The 14,596-nt window shown below is 47.0% G+C and overlaps 1 protein-coding gene across 1 annotated transcript in view; it reads left to right on the forward strand.

The window, feature by feature from the left end:
- Window positions 1-299: 299 nt before the first annotated feature.
- Window positions 300-14,596, forward strand: part of hivep2a (HIVEP zinc finger 2a) — a 222,851-nt gene continuing 208,554 nt past the window's right edge. The window contains exon 1 of the mRNA XM_078229395.1: window positions 300-439. The gene's annotated coding sequence lies outside the window, so the exon portion shown is untranslated. The remainder of the gene's footprint in view (window positions 440-14,596) is intronic.

Raw genomic sequence — 14,596 nt, forward strand, 5'->3', positions numbered from 1 at the left:
ACTAACAGTGCAATTCATTTCCTGATAAGGTGTTTTTCTCTCTTAAATAATGAAACCAAGCTTTGATCTGATCAAGATTGAAGTGCGTTTGAAATATGACCTCTGTGATTGTGTTCGGGGTGGGGAGGCGGGGGGGGGGGGGGGGATGGAATTGCCTGCAAGGCAAAAAGGCTACAAGGACTCATTGGGGGATCCAACAACGTCACAGCAATTTTTTTTTCAACAATTGCTATTCTGGGAATTAGTGCCAGGAATAACCCCGTCAGCCGACACCACACACACACACACACACATACTGAAGCGTCAAAGAGAAGGCTACAGGGGCAATGCAAGCACCGACTCCAAGCAGAGAGCTGATCCGAGTCAACTAAACGCTCCAGACCAGGCAGACATACACACACAGAGCCAGCAGAGTGCAGTTCCAACGGAGCCCCCAACAGTGAGACCCTTACAATCATTCTTGTGTGTGTGTGTGTGTGTGTGCTGGGGGAGAGGGGATTTCTTAAGTATCTGTAATAATTTATAGATGAGAGGGGGGGATTTCTTAATTATCTAATAATTTGTGGAGGGGAGATATGGGAATGTCTCCCCGCCCCCCCCCCCCCCTCCTCACCATGCGACAAGATTCTCTGTCTAAAACAAAACATGTTTGTTTTGGGGCGATTTCTTAACTGGGGAGTTAATGGTCTCTGAAGAGGGATGTCAGGTTGGGAGGTTTTTTTTGCAAGGGGCTCTGGATTCTGTGTCTGCAGACTGGGATTGGGTAAAAGTGACTTGAGGAGTTCTCTTGTTTACTTCGAACAGGAAACCTGGGCTGTCCCCAGGGGGAGGGGACACGGGGGAATACCCCCTTCAGTCCCCGGGACAACACTGTGAGACCTCTTTATCAGCTGTTTACAATCTCATGCAATGTATGTCCCGCGATTGTTACATTTTAACCTTGAAGTATCCGCCCGCAGTTTGTGTGTCAAATGTACTGGGTTTGGAAAGTGGATTTCACTCCCAGTGAGTGATATTTGTTACTCCCGCTGTCCCAGACCCAGTCCTGTTCCTGGATGAGCTTCTTTCCCCTGATCCTTGCTCTGTTTCTAACCCGGGACCTGGATCTGTGTGTCCCCCCCCCCCCTCCACTCCCCATTCCCTACTCCCACTATCTGATTCTACCCCTTGGTGCTGGGGTGAACTCCTGGCTTGAGTCCCACTCCTGATTCGAAGTTCCTGGCCCGGTTCCCAGTGTTTGAAGGGGAGGGGGGGGGGGGAGTTGGTGGGTGGAATTTGGAATGTTCCATGACGTGTCAGGAAAGGAGACTGGAGGGGAGGGAAGTCAGCCCAGCGATTCCCCCTCTGCAGACTGCCTGTGAGTGGGAATCTCACCCAGGCTGTTAACATGCAGAGAGAGGGGAGAGACTCTTGCAGCTGCACATGTCCTCTCTGAGTCTGGCACTGCTGCTGTCCCCTTTCACTGACACACACACACACACATACATTTGTACATTTACTGAGCTCTCTACCCAACAAGGAAATACATGAGGGCGATAGAGTTTCACTCTCTGTTGCTGCCAGCTGAAAGTCAGGGCTGCCTCTGCAGAGGAACGTTTGGATGGTTTACTTTTAGATAGCAGTTAGTTTGGATGGTTTGCTTAGACTTTTAGACAGCAGTTGAACTTTCCGAGGTTAAAATAACTCAATTGCAATGGCAATGCTGCAAAGTGGGATTAGTGCAGAATCAGTGTACATAGAACATAGAACATAGAACAGTACAGCACAGAACAGGCCCTTCGGCCCACGATGTTGTGCCGAGCTTTATCTGAAACCAAGATCAAGCTATCCCACTCCCTATCATCCTGGTGTGCTCCATGTGCCTATCCAATAACCGCTTAAATGTTTCTAAAGTGTCTGACTCCACTATCACTGCAGGCAGTCCATTCCACACCCCAACCACTCTCTGCGTAAAGAACCTACCTCTGATATCCGTCCTGTATCTCCCACCACGAACCCTATAGTTATGCCCCCTTGTAATAGCTCCATCCACCCGAGGAAATAGTCTTTGAACGTTCAAAATACTTTTATTAATGGGCCAAAGGGCCTCTTCACAGAATCACGGAATACTCCAGTGCAGAAGAGGCTTTTCGGCCCATCGAGTCTGCACTGATGCATGAAAGGCCCTCACCTGCCCACCTAATCCCACTTTGCCAGTACCTGGCCCATAGCCTTGAATGTTATGATGTGCCAAGTGCTTCTCCAGGTACTTTTTAAAGGGTGTGAGGCATCCCACCTCCACCACCCTCCCTAGTGCATTCCAGACTGTCACCACCCTCTGGGGCAAAAAAGTTTTTCCTCATATCCCCCCTAAACCTCCCACCCCTCACTTTTAACTTGTGTCCCCTCGTAACTGACCCTTCAACTAAGCTGCTCCCTATCCACCCTGTCCATGCCCCTCATAATCTTGAACACCTCAATCAGGCTGCCCCTCAATCTTCTCTGCTCCAGAGAAAACAAGCCAAGCCTATCCAACCTCTCTTTATAAATTTAATGTTCCATCCCAGGCAACATCCTGGTGAATCTCCTCTGCACCTCCTCCAGTGCTTTCATGCCCTTCCTATAATGTGGCGACCAGAACTGCACACAGTGCTCCAGCTGTGGCCTCACCAAAGTTCTATACAACTCCAACATGACCTCTCTGCTTTTGTAATCTATACCCCGATTGATAAAGGCGAGTGTGCCATATGCCTTTTTCACCACCCTATTAACCTGCCTTTCCATCTCCAGAGGTCTATGGACAAACACGCCAAGGTCCCTTTGTTCTTCGGAACTTCCCAGTGTCACACCCTTCATAGTGTACTTCACTCTTCTGTACTGTCTGACTCCCTGACTACATTGTACTGGGTGTGTCGATCTGTCTTTATCACTGGGATTTCTCTAGGGTTGAAGGGTCAACTTTTCAATCGATCAGGAGTCTCCCTGACCTAAAAGCTATTGCACTGTATTTTTCTATATTAGATCATGTTACATTAGATCATGTACACCATGTGTGTGCAATATTTGATTTGATTTATTATTGTCACGTGCATTGGGATACAATGAAAAGAATTGGGGCGAATTTTCCTGTCCTGCCTGCCATGGGAATTGGAGCGGATGGGGGGGGCGGACCATGGGAAGGTCCGTTATCCTTGGACGGGATTTTCCAGTTTCGGGGCGAGCGCAGATGGAAAATCCCACCCATTTTTTCTTGCATACTGTGCAGACAAAACATACCATTCATTGAGGAGAAGGAAAGGAGAGGTTGCAGAATGTTGCAGTTACAGATAGGGTGTAGAGAAAGATCAGCGTAATATATGATAGTGTGTGTGAAAGCTCATTGTGGCCACACAGCAGAGGACATCTCCTTGATCTGCTGTGAAGCGAGTGTGAAAGATTGCTGGAAAGCAGTTTATCAGACAACACATGCTTCCAGGGTCTCTCAAAGACAACTTCACTATTGAGACTGGACACATTTTATTTATAGAATGCATTTTTATTTATATACCGAGTGAGCTGGCTCAAGGGAAGGCTGCTGCCTTGCCTGCCGTGACTGATTTCTAGCTGCAGAAAATATTCATGGCGCAGTCTCATGTTGAAAACATCCCTTGATGTCCTGAACACTCTCCCTCTCGAGCCAGGCCACCAGCACTTCCCACCACATCCTGCAACTCCTTGGCTGATTGTCAGATTGGCAAGCCCGGTTGGTCTCTCAGAGAAAGGAAGTTCTCTTCTCTCCCACAGCCACCCCCTCCACAACACAGCGCCCCCAACCTCCATCCCCCTCCATGACATTTCAAATGTACGTCAGATGTTCTTTTTTACGTAATGTACCAAATGCTAAAAATGCAACTGGACAATTTCTTTTCACTTGTTGGTGCACTTGGCATTCCCTGTCTGTAACCTGGGGTTAACCAAGGTTAGGTTCAACATCTCAGCAGCCGGAGTGATGACCGTCAAGGCCACTAGCTCATGGTGATCCAACGGGTTGAAGCCAGTTTTTATTGCATGATATTCTGGTGTTTTGGGATCACATTCTGTAACTTACAATTTTCACCAGAAAAAAGGATACTGGATAAAAAAGGAATTTACCTGTCTAAAACCCCACTTTCTTTATCCCCTCTTAAGACCCCCCTTAAAACCCGTCCAGCTGATGATCTCTCCTTTAATGATCCCTCAATGGGCATAACCATTTCTCGATTGTGTGCCTGGGAAGAACATTTAGCAAAACGGGCTCTTTGTTAATGTAGGTTGTTATTACTGCAATTTAATGATTTCCCTCTGTTGGGCAACATGGTGACACAGTGGTTAGCACTGCTGCCTCACAGCACCAGGGACACGGATTTGATTCCTGGCTTGGGTCACTGCCTGTGTGGAGTTTGCACGTTCTCCCCGTGTCTGCGTGGGTTTCCTCCGGGTGCTCTGGTTTCCTCTCACAGTCCAAAGATGTGCGTGCTAGGTGCGTTGGCTATGCTAAATTGCCCCTTAGTGTCCCAGAATGCTAAGGTTAGAGGGATTAGCAGGGTAAATATGTGAGGTTACGGGGATAGGGCCTGGATAGGATTGTTGTTGGTCCAGACTCGATGGGCCGGATGGCCTCTTTCTGCACTGTAGGGATTCCATGTTGCCTCACCTCCAATCACCCCTTAATATGCCCCAAAGTGTGAGGATTTGTGTATAAGGATAGGGATGTTTTATTGCAATTGTATGGGATGTTGGTGAGGCCACACCTGGAATATTGTGTGCAGTTTTGGTGTTCTTATCTGAGGAAGGATGTTTTTGCTATAGAGGGAGTGCAGCGAAGATTTACCAGGCTGATTCCTGGAATGGCAGGTCTGTCATATGAAGAGAGACTAAATCAGTTCGGATTATATTCACCGGAATTTAGAAGATTGAGAGGGGATCTCAGAGGAACGTTTAAAATTCTAACAGGGTTAGACAGGATAGATTTAGAAAGAATGTTCCCAATGGTGGGGGAGTCCAGAACTAGGGGTCACAGTTTAAGGATAAGGGTGAAACCTTTTCAAACTGAGGCGAGGAGAAATTTCTTCATTCAGAGAGTGGTGAATGTGTGAAATTGACGACCACTGAATGTAGTTGAGGCCAAAACATTGTGTGATTTCAAGAAGGAATTAGATAGAGCTCTTGGGGCTAAAGGAATTATAGGAAATAGGGGGGAAGGTGGGAAATTGAATTTGATGATCAGCTGTGATCAAAATGAATGGCGGAGCAGGCTCGAAGGGCCGAATGGCCTCCTCCTGCTTCTATTTTTGATGTATGTTTCTATGTATTAACTGGCAAGTTGGAACATCCTAGGATCATGAAAGGCGCTATACAAATGCAAATCTTTCCTCGATATTGATGCCTGTTGCGACACCCTGCCCACTGCCATGTTGTCTGAGGCGAGCCAACTTAAACAGCATGGGCGTGAACCAGGAAATCCTCTTGGTCAGGAGCGCAAAGATATTTTTTTTCATGAAAAGGCAGTTGAGAAAAATGCACACATGTGCCTTTATAATCCTGAATCACACAAATGTCAGCTGATGATATGTGAGTGCAGCTTAATAGCAGCAATGTTGTAATGCACCATTACTTTAATAAAGCTAACCCGTGCGGTGTGCTGGAGATAAATCAGCCTTGCTGTAATGAGAGTCATACCCCTGGGAAATTTCTGCAGGAGCCAGCACCGTACCTCCAATTAACAAGTAAACCCTTGTAGGAGTGGTGAGGGTTGAGACAGCATTGGCAACACTCCACAGTGACTGATTGCGAGCACTCTTGTCTACTTATCTAATGACTGTTGGCGTAAAAGCTCCTGCTTTAGCGAAACATGTCAGCACTGGGAAATGGCAAATATGGTGGTTGTGGTGCACATTCAATGGAGCCAGCGAATCCTTCAACAGTCTCTCCATAATCAGAGCATCAACCAGCACAGAAGGGGGCCATTCCACCCATAATAACTGTACTAGCTCTTTGAGCCAGCCAGTTTATTCCTGCTTTCCTCAGAGCGATTTTCCGTTTTAAGTACATTCCCACTTGTGATTGGTCTGGCGGGTCATTGAACCCAGGATGAGGTGAAGTATGTTCTCAGTTTTTGATGATCTCTTTCGACAAGGATGTTTACTTTAGTGAAAGTGAGGACGTCATGCTGTTCTTCCAGCCTGCCCTGTGTTGAAAGTTTTTTAAAAAAGAGAGATACCAAATGCGTTTACATTGACATTTATTGGCCGAAATCACCCGTCCTCATTCCCGGCTGGGAGTTTCTGCGGAATGTGAATGGAATTTTGGCTGGAACTCCAAAATTTTCCATTCTGGCTTGCAACAGATCCTGCCACAGACAAGGCCAGAGAATCCCGCCCTATTTATTTGTCAGTATCAGAATAATCAAGCGAATCATGTGTTAGCCGTGAGCGTGACACTTTTATTTCTCCACCAATGCCTCAGACGGAGCTCTATGAATGATGAGTCCAACTATCGCCTGGCAACTAAGTTGCGAGATTATTAACTTGAACCCAGTGCTTTACAGAGTTGAACGTGCAGCAATGCCACAGACTGCCTTGCACAGCCTTCATATCGCTATACCCAATGTTGAGTTGCGACAGTATTGTATTCAGGTGATCTGCCTGAATCCATCTCTTCGAACATACCTTTAATTTTCTTGATGTTTTGTTGTGTGCACCAATTCTCCAAGCCATGCCAACGTTTCTTTTCATGCCAAAGTATCCTTTCATGAGTTGTGGGCGTCACCGGCAGGGCCAGCATTTATTACCCATGCCTAATTGCCCTCGAACCAAGTGGCTGCCACACTATTTCAGAGGGCTTTTAATATTGCTGCTGTGCCTCTGGAGCCACCTATAGGTCAGACCGGGTAAGGATGGCAGATTTCCTTCCCTGAAGAGTATCAGTGAACCAGATGGGTTTTTTTCACAATTATTGGTGATAGTTTTATGGTTACTGTGATAAGACCCACGAGGTCCATGAGGGAATCATTGATTGATCTCCCAGTGGGGCTCATTGAATATGTGACAGGCAGTGGCCTGTCCAGCTGCAACTCAATACCTGAGCCCTATATAAGGCAGGCCCAGGACTGGGCCTGCTGAACAGTAGTCCCAGGCAGGGACTAGTGCATGCACACCATTCTGTAATTAACTACCTTCCTTTCCAGTCAGGCATCCTGAGTCATTACAGTCACCATTACTGAGACCAGTTTTCAATTCCAAATTTACCAGTTGAATTTTCTGCTGTGGGATTTGGACCCACATCACCAGTACTTTAGCCTGGGCCTCTGGATTACCAGAGAGAGTGCAGAATGTAGTGTTAAAGTCGTAGCTAGGGTGTAGAGAAAGATCAACTTAATGCAAGGTAGGTCCATTCAAAAGTCTGACGGCAGCAGGGAAGAAGCTGTTCTTGAGTCGGTTGGTACGTGACCTCAGACTTTTGTATCTTTTTCCCAACGGAAGAAGGTGGAAGAGGGAATGTCCGGGGTGCGTGGGGTCCTTAATTATGCTGGCTGCTTTTCCGAGGTAGCGGGAAGTGTAGACAGAGTCAGTGGATGGGAGGCTGGTTTGACTGATGGACTGGGCTTCGTTCACGACCCTTTGTAGTTTCAAAGGAAGCAGCAGGGAAGAGCAGGCACCATGCATAGGCTTTAAAAGTCTGTGGTAAGAAGGGAAACCTTAGCAGGGGAACAGCTTCTGTGTCCTTACATTTCTTGGAATGATTGAGTTTTGAGTAGGTCAGCAGGACTTAAAAGCTAAATTTTTAAAATAGTTAATTGGAAGGATGTGGATATCCAAGGGGGTCAAGGGTTTTGGGATGCAGACAGGGAAATGTGACCGAGACAACAGCCAGATCAACCGTGATCTTATTGAATGGTGGAATAGGTGTGAAGGGCCGAATGGCCTACTCCTGCTCCTAAATCCTATGTCCTACATCGCTGGCAAGGTCAGCATTTATTACCCTTCCCTAACTAACTATTGTCAGCTGAGTTGCCTGGGGCATTTCAGAGAGCAATGGAGAGTCAATCAGATTGCTGTGGTGTCACTAGGGACGGCATGGTGGCACAGTGGTTCGCACTGCTGCCTCACAGCGCCAGGGACCCGGGTTCAATTCCGGCCACGGGTCACTGTCTGCGTGAAGTTTGCACATTCTCCCCGTGTCCGCGTGCATTTACTCCGGGTGCTCCGGTTTCCTCCCACAGTCTGAAAGATGTGCGGGTAAGGCTAATTGGCCATGCTAAATTGCCCCTTTAGTGTCAGGGGGACTCGCTAGGGTAAATGCATGGTTAGGGGGATAGGGCTTGGGTGGGATTGTGGTCGGCACAGACTCGATGGGTCGAATGGCCTCCTCCTGCACTGTAGTGATTTTATGATTCTCTGAAGCCGCAACGGGTAAGGTCAGAAGTTTGCCTTCCCCTATGGGAATTAGTGAACCAGATGGGTTTTTACCAACAATTATCGTTTCACAGTCACAATTACTGACGCTAGCTTTTTTACCTCAGATTTATTTACGAACTAAGTTTAAACATTCTAGCTGCTGTTGTTTCTAAATCATCATCTCAGGATGACTGGTTCATTAACATAACCACTTTGCTGCCGTGCCCTGCAGTCCAGGGGAATTCCATCGTGATGCTGAAGAACAAAGGTGATGGAATAAGTACAACAAATGCCTGTTGTTCTTTATTATCTCCTGAAATTTGCATTGTTCAGTCTTTCTGGCTTTATTTGTTCCAGTAAATCCAAAGAATCTCAAGGTTGGGCCCAGACCTGTCGGCCTATTCAATCCCTTCCTCCCGGAACACCTGGTCATACCATTTTTTAACAACGACGCCAAGAAACGTGGCCTCATCCACCCAAACCCAGTAACTGACAAATCTAAAATGTCCAAATGTACCGTCCTTTTTGGGGAGGGCTTTAAGTCTTACAAGTTTAAGAGCTTACAGTTGCTATTTTGTAACAGTGAACCAGTGGCAAAATACTGCAGTCTGCTAGGAGCTAAGGAGATAGGACTGACCGAGAAATTGGCCAAATTGAAAATTTACTCACCTCAATTCATTTATTTTTCGAACTCCGGCATCGTCTGGGACAGAACTTCTTTTTTTGGTCTCTTCGTGACAAAGTGTCTTGCACCTAAGGTGTGATAACTATTTGAGTTAAATTTAATACAGAAGTTGGCCCCAGCGTATCTATTGTGAATGAGTAATACAAGAACTCTGTACCAAATTTACAAAAGCGTACCGCCCATATCATTGTTCCACTGCTGTGAGACTCGAGAACAGTGAACGCTGCTTTCTCTGTTTACCAGCATGGCCTGACAGGTGTGGCTTTCAGATCTTGCTGCATACATTTATGAGAATTTGCCAGTGATTGAATTGCGAACAGTGCACCTGTAGTATTTTATGCGTGAAGGGAATAAAGATCTGCATCTGCATCCGGCAGCAAAGTCAATGAAAAAATAATAACGTGACAACGATTTTTAATGAGAGATAAATATTGCCTAGGACATCAGGGATAACCCTTCTGTTCCTCTTTGACATCATGCCTTGGGATCAGTTACATCACAAGAAGTCTCACAAGACCAGGTTAAAGTCCAACAGGTTTATTTGGTAGCAAATGCCACCAGCTTTCAGAGCGCTGCCCCTTCGTCAGGTGAGTGGGAGTTCTATTCACACAGTAAGAGTTTTAACAACACCAGGTTAAAGTCCAACAGGTTTATTTGGTAGCAACTGCCATTAGCTTTCGGAGCGCTGCTCCTTCGTCAGATGGAGTGGATATCTGATTCACAAACAGGGCATATAAAGACACAAACTCAATTTACAAAATAATGATTGGAATGCGAGTCTTTACAGGTAATCAAGTGTGAAAGGTACAGACAGTGTGAGTGGAGAGAGGGTTAAGCACAGGCTAAAGAGATGTGAATTGTCTCCAGCCAGGACAGTTAGTGAGATTTTGCAAGTCAGGCAAGCTGTGGGAGTTACAGATAGTGTGACATGAACCCAAGATCCCGGTTGAGGCCGTCCTCATGTGTGCGGAACTTGACTATCAGTCTCTGCTCAGCGACTCTGCGCTGTCATGTGTCGTGAAGGCCGCCTTGGAGAACGCTTACCCGAAGATCAGAGGCCGAATGCCCGTGACCGCTGAAGTGCTCCCCAACAGGAAGAGAACACTCTTGCCTGGTGATTGTCGAGCGGTGTTCATTCATCCGTTGTCGTAGCGTCTGCATGGTCTCACCAATGTACCATGCCTCGGGCCATCCTTTCCTGCAGCATATCAGGTCGACAACATTGACGAAAGGTAGACTCGGCCAACATTGTCTACCTGATACGCTGCAGGAAAGGATGGCCCGAGGCACGGTGGCACAGTGGTTAGTACTGCTGCCTCACAACGCCAGGGACCCGCGTTCAATTCTGGCGTCGGGTCACTGTCTGTATGGAGTTTGCACGTTCTCCCCGTGTCTTCGTGGGTTTCCTCCGGGTGCTCCGGTTTCCTCCCACAGTCCAAAGATGTGTGGGTTAGGTTGATTGGCCGTGCTAAATTGACACCAGTGTCAGGGGGATTAGCAAGGTAAAGGTGTGGCGTTACGGAGATGGAGCCTGGATGGGATTGTGGTCAGTACAGACTCAATGGGCTGAATGGCCTCTTTCTGTACTGTAGGGATTCTATGATAAATCGGTGCTGTTCCAGATGCGCTGCAAGTGGTGGCAATAAATTAAAGGCTGTTTTTTTGGCCTGCTGATTTATTTTGTCAGACAACAACAGCTTGCATTTCTGTCGCTCTTTTTTATTGTAGTAACATATCCCTAGGGAAGGCGATGGCCTAGCGGTATTATCGCTCGACGATTAATCCGGAAACTCAGCTAACGTTCTGGGATCCGGGTTCGAATCCCGCCGTGGCAGTTGGTGAAATTTGAATTCTATTAAAAAAATCTGGAATTAAGAATCTACTGATGACCATGAAACCATTGCCGATTGTCGGAAAAACCCATCTGGTTCTCTAATGTCCTTTTGGGAAGGAAATCTGCCGTCCTTACCCGGTCTGGCCTACATGTGTCTCCAGAGCCACAGCAATGTGGTTGACTCTCAACTGCTCTCCAAGGGCAACTAGGGATGGGCAATAAATGCTGGCCAGCCAGCGACGCCCATGTCCCACGAATGAATAAAAAAAAGTGCAAATCAGACACAATTTCGCACTCAGCTACCTAAAAAGACCTGAGGACAGGTGATCAAAAATGTCTCTTTTTCTTTAAGATGCTCCTTAAAACTTTCCTCCTTCTAATATTTCCTTTTCTGGACCAATGTCGAATGCAACTGGTTTAATAACATTGCTAATGAAGAGCAACAGGACATTTTATTTTGTTAAACGTCTCACGTAGCTACAAGTTGTTGTTGTTAGTGTTTTAGCCTCAAATTCTGCTGCCTTGCTATTTCCTCCACTTCAACATTTTACAGACTGCTTCATCTCATTTCACACTTACACGCTTGTGTGTGTGCGTGAGAGTGTGTGTGTGTGTGAGTGTGAGAGTGTGTGTGTGAGAGTGTGTGTGTGTGAGTGTGTGTGATTGTGTGTGTGTGAGCGCGTGTGCGAGAGTGTGAGTGTGCGCGCGTGTGTGTGAATGCGTGTGTGTGAGTGTGTGTGTGAGCGTGTGTGCGTGTGCGGCGTGTGTGTGCGCGTGTGTGTGTGAACGTGTGTGTGTATGCGTGTGTGAGAGTGTGTGTGAGAGTATGAGAGTGTGTGTGTGTGTGTGTGTGTGTGTGTGTGTGTGTGGGTTCTTGCCCACTCTGCTCCCACGGTTCTGTTATTAGAAACGGAAAATGCTGGGGCTACACAGCAGGCCAGGAAGCATCTGTGGAGAGAGAAACCGAGTTTACGTTTCGGGTCAGTGACTCTTGTTATGATCTTTTTGTTTTTTAAAAAGAAAGTGCTATTTGTCTGCGACCACTCCCAGTTCTGACAGAGGGTCTATCCTTGTAACGTCCACCCCCCCCCCCCCCCCCCGCAGACAAATGTTTCCGGTGCTTCTTGGTTGCTTTGAAACTTCTCTTTGTGGGAGTTTTGTCAGTGTGAGTGCAGAGTTGGGATGTGGCAAATATCATCACCGGAGGCCTGTCCCAGGATTGCTTGGTTTACCAGCAGTGACAAATAACACCGATCTCTACTTCACAACCTTCTATATTTAGACCCACACAAGCAAATCCCAGTGACTCACAGGATGTATGGGCCAAGCTTTGGGAGGCATTAGATTTTCCCTCAGTGAAAGCATTCCTAAAAGAAAGCGCTGAGTAAGCGTCTCGCCCGGAGACCCCAGCGAGCACTGCCAGCCAGCTGGACTGGTAGAAAGGACACTGCTGCCCTCTGTGAGGGTCCAGAGGCCACGGGCGCTGAAGGTGATTCCAGATGTTTGGAATCCAAGTGTTGAGGAATGGTTGAGGAAGTTGAACTTGTTTATTTTGGAAAAGAATGAGAGGCTTTGGAAGATCAGTTTTCAAGATTGTGGATGGGGGAAAGTGAGGGAGAGAGAGCTGATCTGAGAAAATCGCTCAAAGTAAGAGTGGAATTTGTATTTATATTAGCACTTTTCATGACCCTTGGACGTCCCTGTGTGTTTCTCAGACTGTGAAGTACTTTTGAAGTGTGTAGCTCTCTGCTGCAGTGAAAGGGAGTGATGTTAATGGCAGTGAAAGGGGTTTTGGTGAATACCAGGGGGACATAGCTTTGAACAGAGAGAGGGGTGGCCAGGACTGAAGACCGAAGCAGGAAACCTGATGAAGGGAGGGCTGGCCGCCAGCTGAAGGAAATGAATGGTATCACGGGGGTGGATGTAGGTTTTGGATGTGGGGTCGGAAGCTCAGCTCAGGGTCAAATAGGATGCCTTGATCAAGAAGAAAATATTAGGATTCACACACTGGCTATATCTCAACTAGTGCGGGAAAGAAAATACATTGCCCAGAAAATTGCAGTGAGCGGAGGGAGTTCATTTTAAACTTTCACATCAGGTTGAAAAATATCAGCAAGTGGAAATCTTCTATTTAACAGATGTAAGAAATAGGTAAGGCACGATGGCACAGTGGTCAGCATTGCTGCCTCACAGCGTCAGAGACCTGGGTTCGATTCCGGCCTTGGGTCACTGTCTGTGCAGAGTCTGCACGTTCTCCCCGTGTCTGCGTGAGTTTCCTCCGGGTGCTCCAGTTTACTCCCATGGTCCAAAGATGTGCAGGTTAGGGGGATTGGCCAAGGTAAATTGCCCTTTAGTATCATGGGGGTAGGGCTTGGGTGGGATTGTTGTCAGTGCAGGATCAATGGGCCGAATGGCCTCCTTCTGCACTGTGGGGATTCTCTGATTCTCTGAAATAACAGCTTGTGCTTTGACATTGTTATAGAATAGAAACCCTACAGTGCAGAAGGAGGCCATTCGGCCCATCGAGTCTGCACCGACCACAATCCCACCCAGGCCCTACCCCCACATATTTACCCACTAATCCCTCTAACCTACGCATCCCAAGACTCTAAGGGGCAATTTTTAACCTGGCCAATCAACCTAACCCGCACATCTTTGGACTGTGGGAGGAAACCGGAGCACCCGGAGGAAACCCACGCAGACACGAGGAGAATGTGCAAACTCCACACAGACAGTGACCCAAGCCGGGAATCGAACCCGGGACCCTGGAGCTGTGAAACAGCAGTGCTAACCACTGTGGATGTGTTAATATTTCTGGACTGGAAATAAATTTGCTTGGATTGTAAAGGACTTGCTTGTGACCACTGCTTCACTTGTCCCGCACACACACAACTTCAGTTTTGCTTTTTTGAGTCCACAACAGGGCTGAGATTTGCGTGGGAGTAATATGGATAAAACTGAACCCATTCAAAATCTCAGTTTACCCATTTGAAAACTTTTTCTTCAATCCCCTTGTATTTGTTTTTGCATTTTGATTTCTGCGATCACACTCCTAATTGGCAGTGATTTTAAACAGAAAGGCAGAACAAAATTCCAAATCACATCTGAGAAAATACCACTTAATAAAAAATCCTGACTGGTTACAGTGATTCCCCATCCTGGAGTCGCTGGACTGATATCCGTGTTTACTAACATAAAGTGCAGCTGATAAGGGCTGTCTTTGATGGTGTCTCTCCCACAGCTTTTCTCTCTCTCTCTCCCCTCTTGCCTAATCACCCCTCCAGCTCTCTTTTACACTCTTTCTTCTTTCACTGTCTCTCCCTCTCCCTTCCTGCCACTTCCTCTTTCAGTCTATCTGTCCCTCTCTGCCTCCCTCCTATTGCTTCCTATATATCTTTATCTTTTTCACTGTCTCTCCCACTCTGTCATTTCCTCTTTTTCTCTCTCTCTCAGCCTCCCTCCTTTGCCTATTGCCCCGATATCTCTTTCTCACTCTCTCTAAGTCTCCCTCCCTCTGTCATTTTCTCTTTCACACTCTCTCTCTCTCTCTCTCTGCCTCCCTCCTATTGCTCCCTATATCTCTCTCTTATTCACTGTCTCTAAGACTCCCTCTGTCATTTCCTATTTCTCTCTCTCTCTCTGTGCCTTCCCCATCTCTCTCCCTCATTCTCGCAGTCATTCTCT

This window comes from Mustelus asterias, chromosome 15, assembly GCF_964213995.1.
Source record: "Mustelus asterias chromosome 15, sMusAst1.hap1.1, whole genome shotgun sequence".
In the NCBI taxonomy this organism is placed as follows: domain Eukaryota; kingdom Metazoa; phylum Chordata; class Chondrichthyes; order Carcharhiniformes; family Triakidae; genus Mustelus; species Mustelus asterias.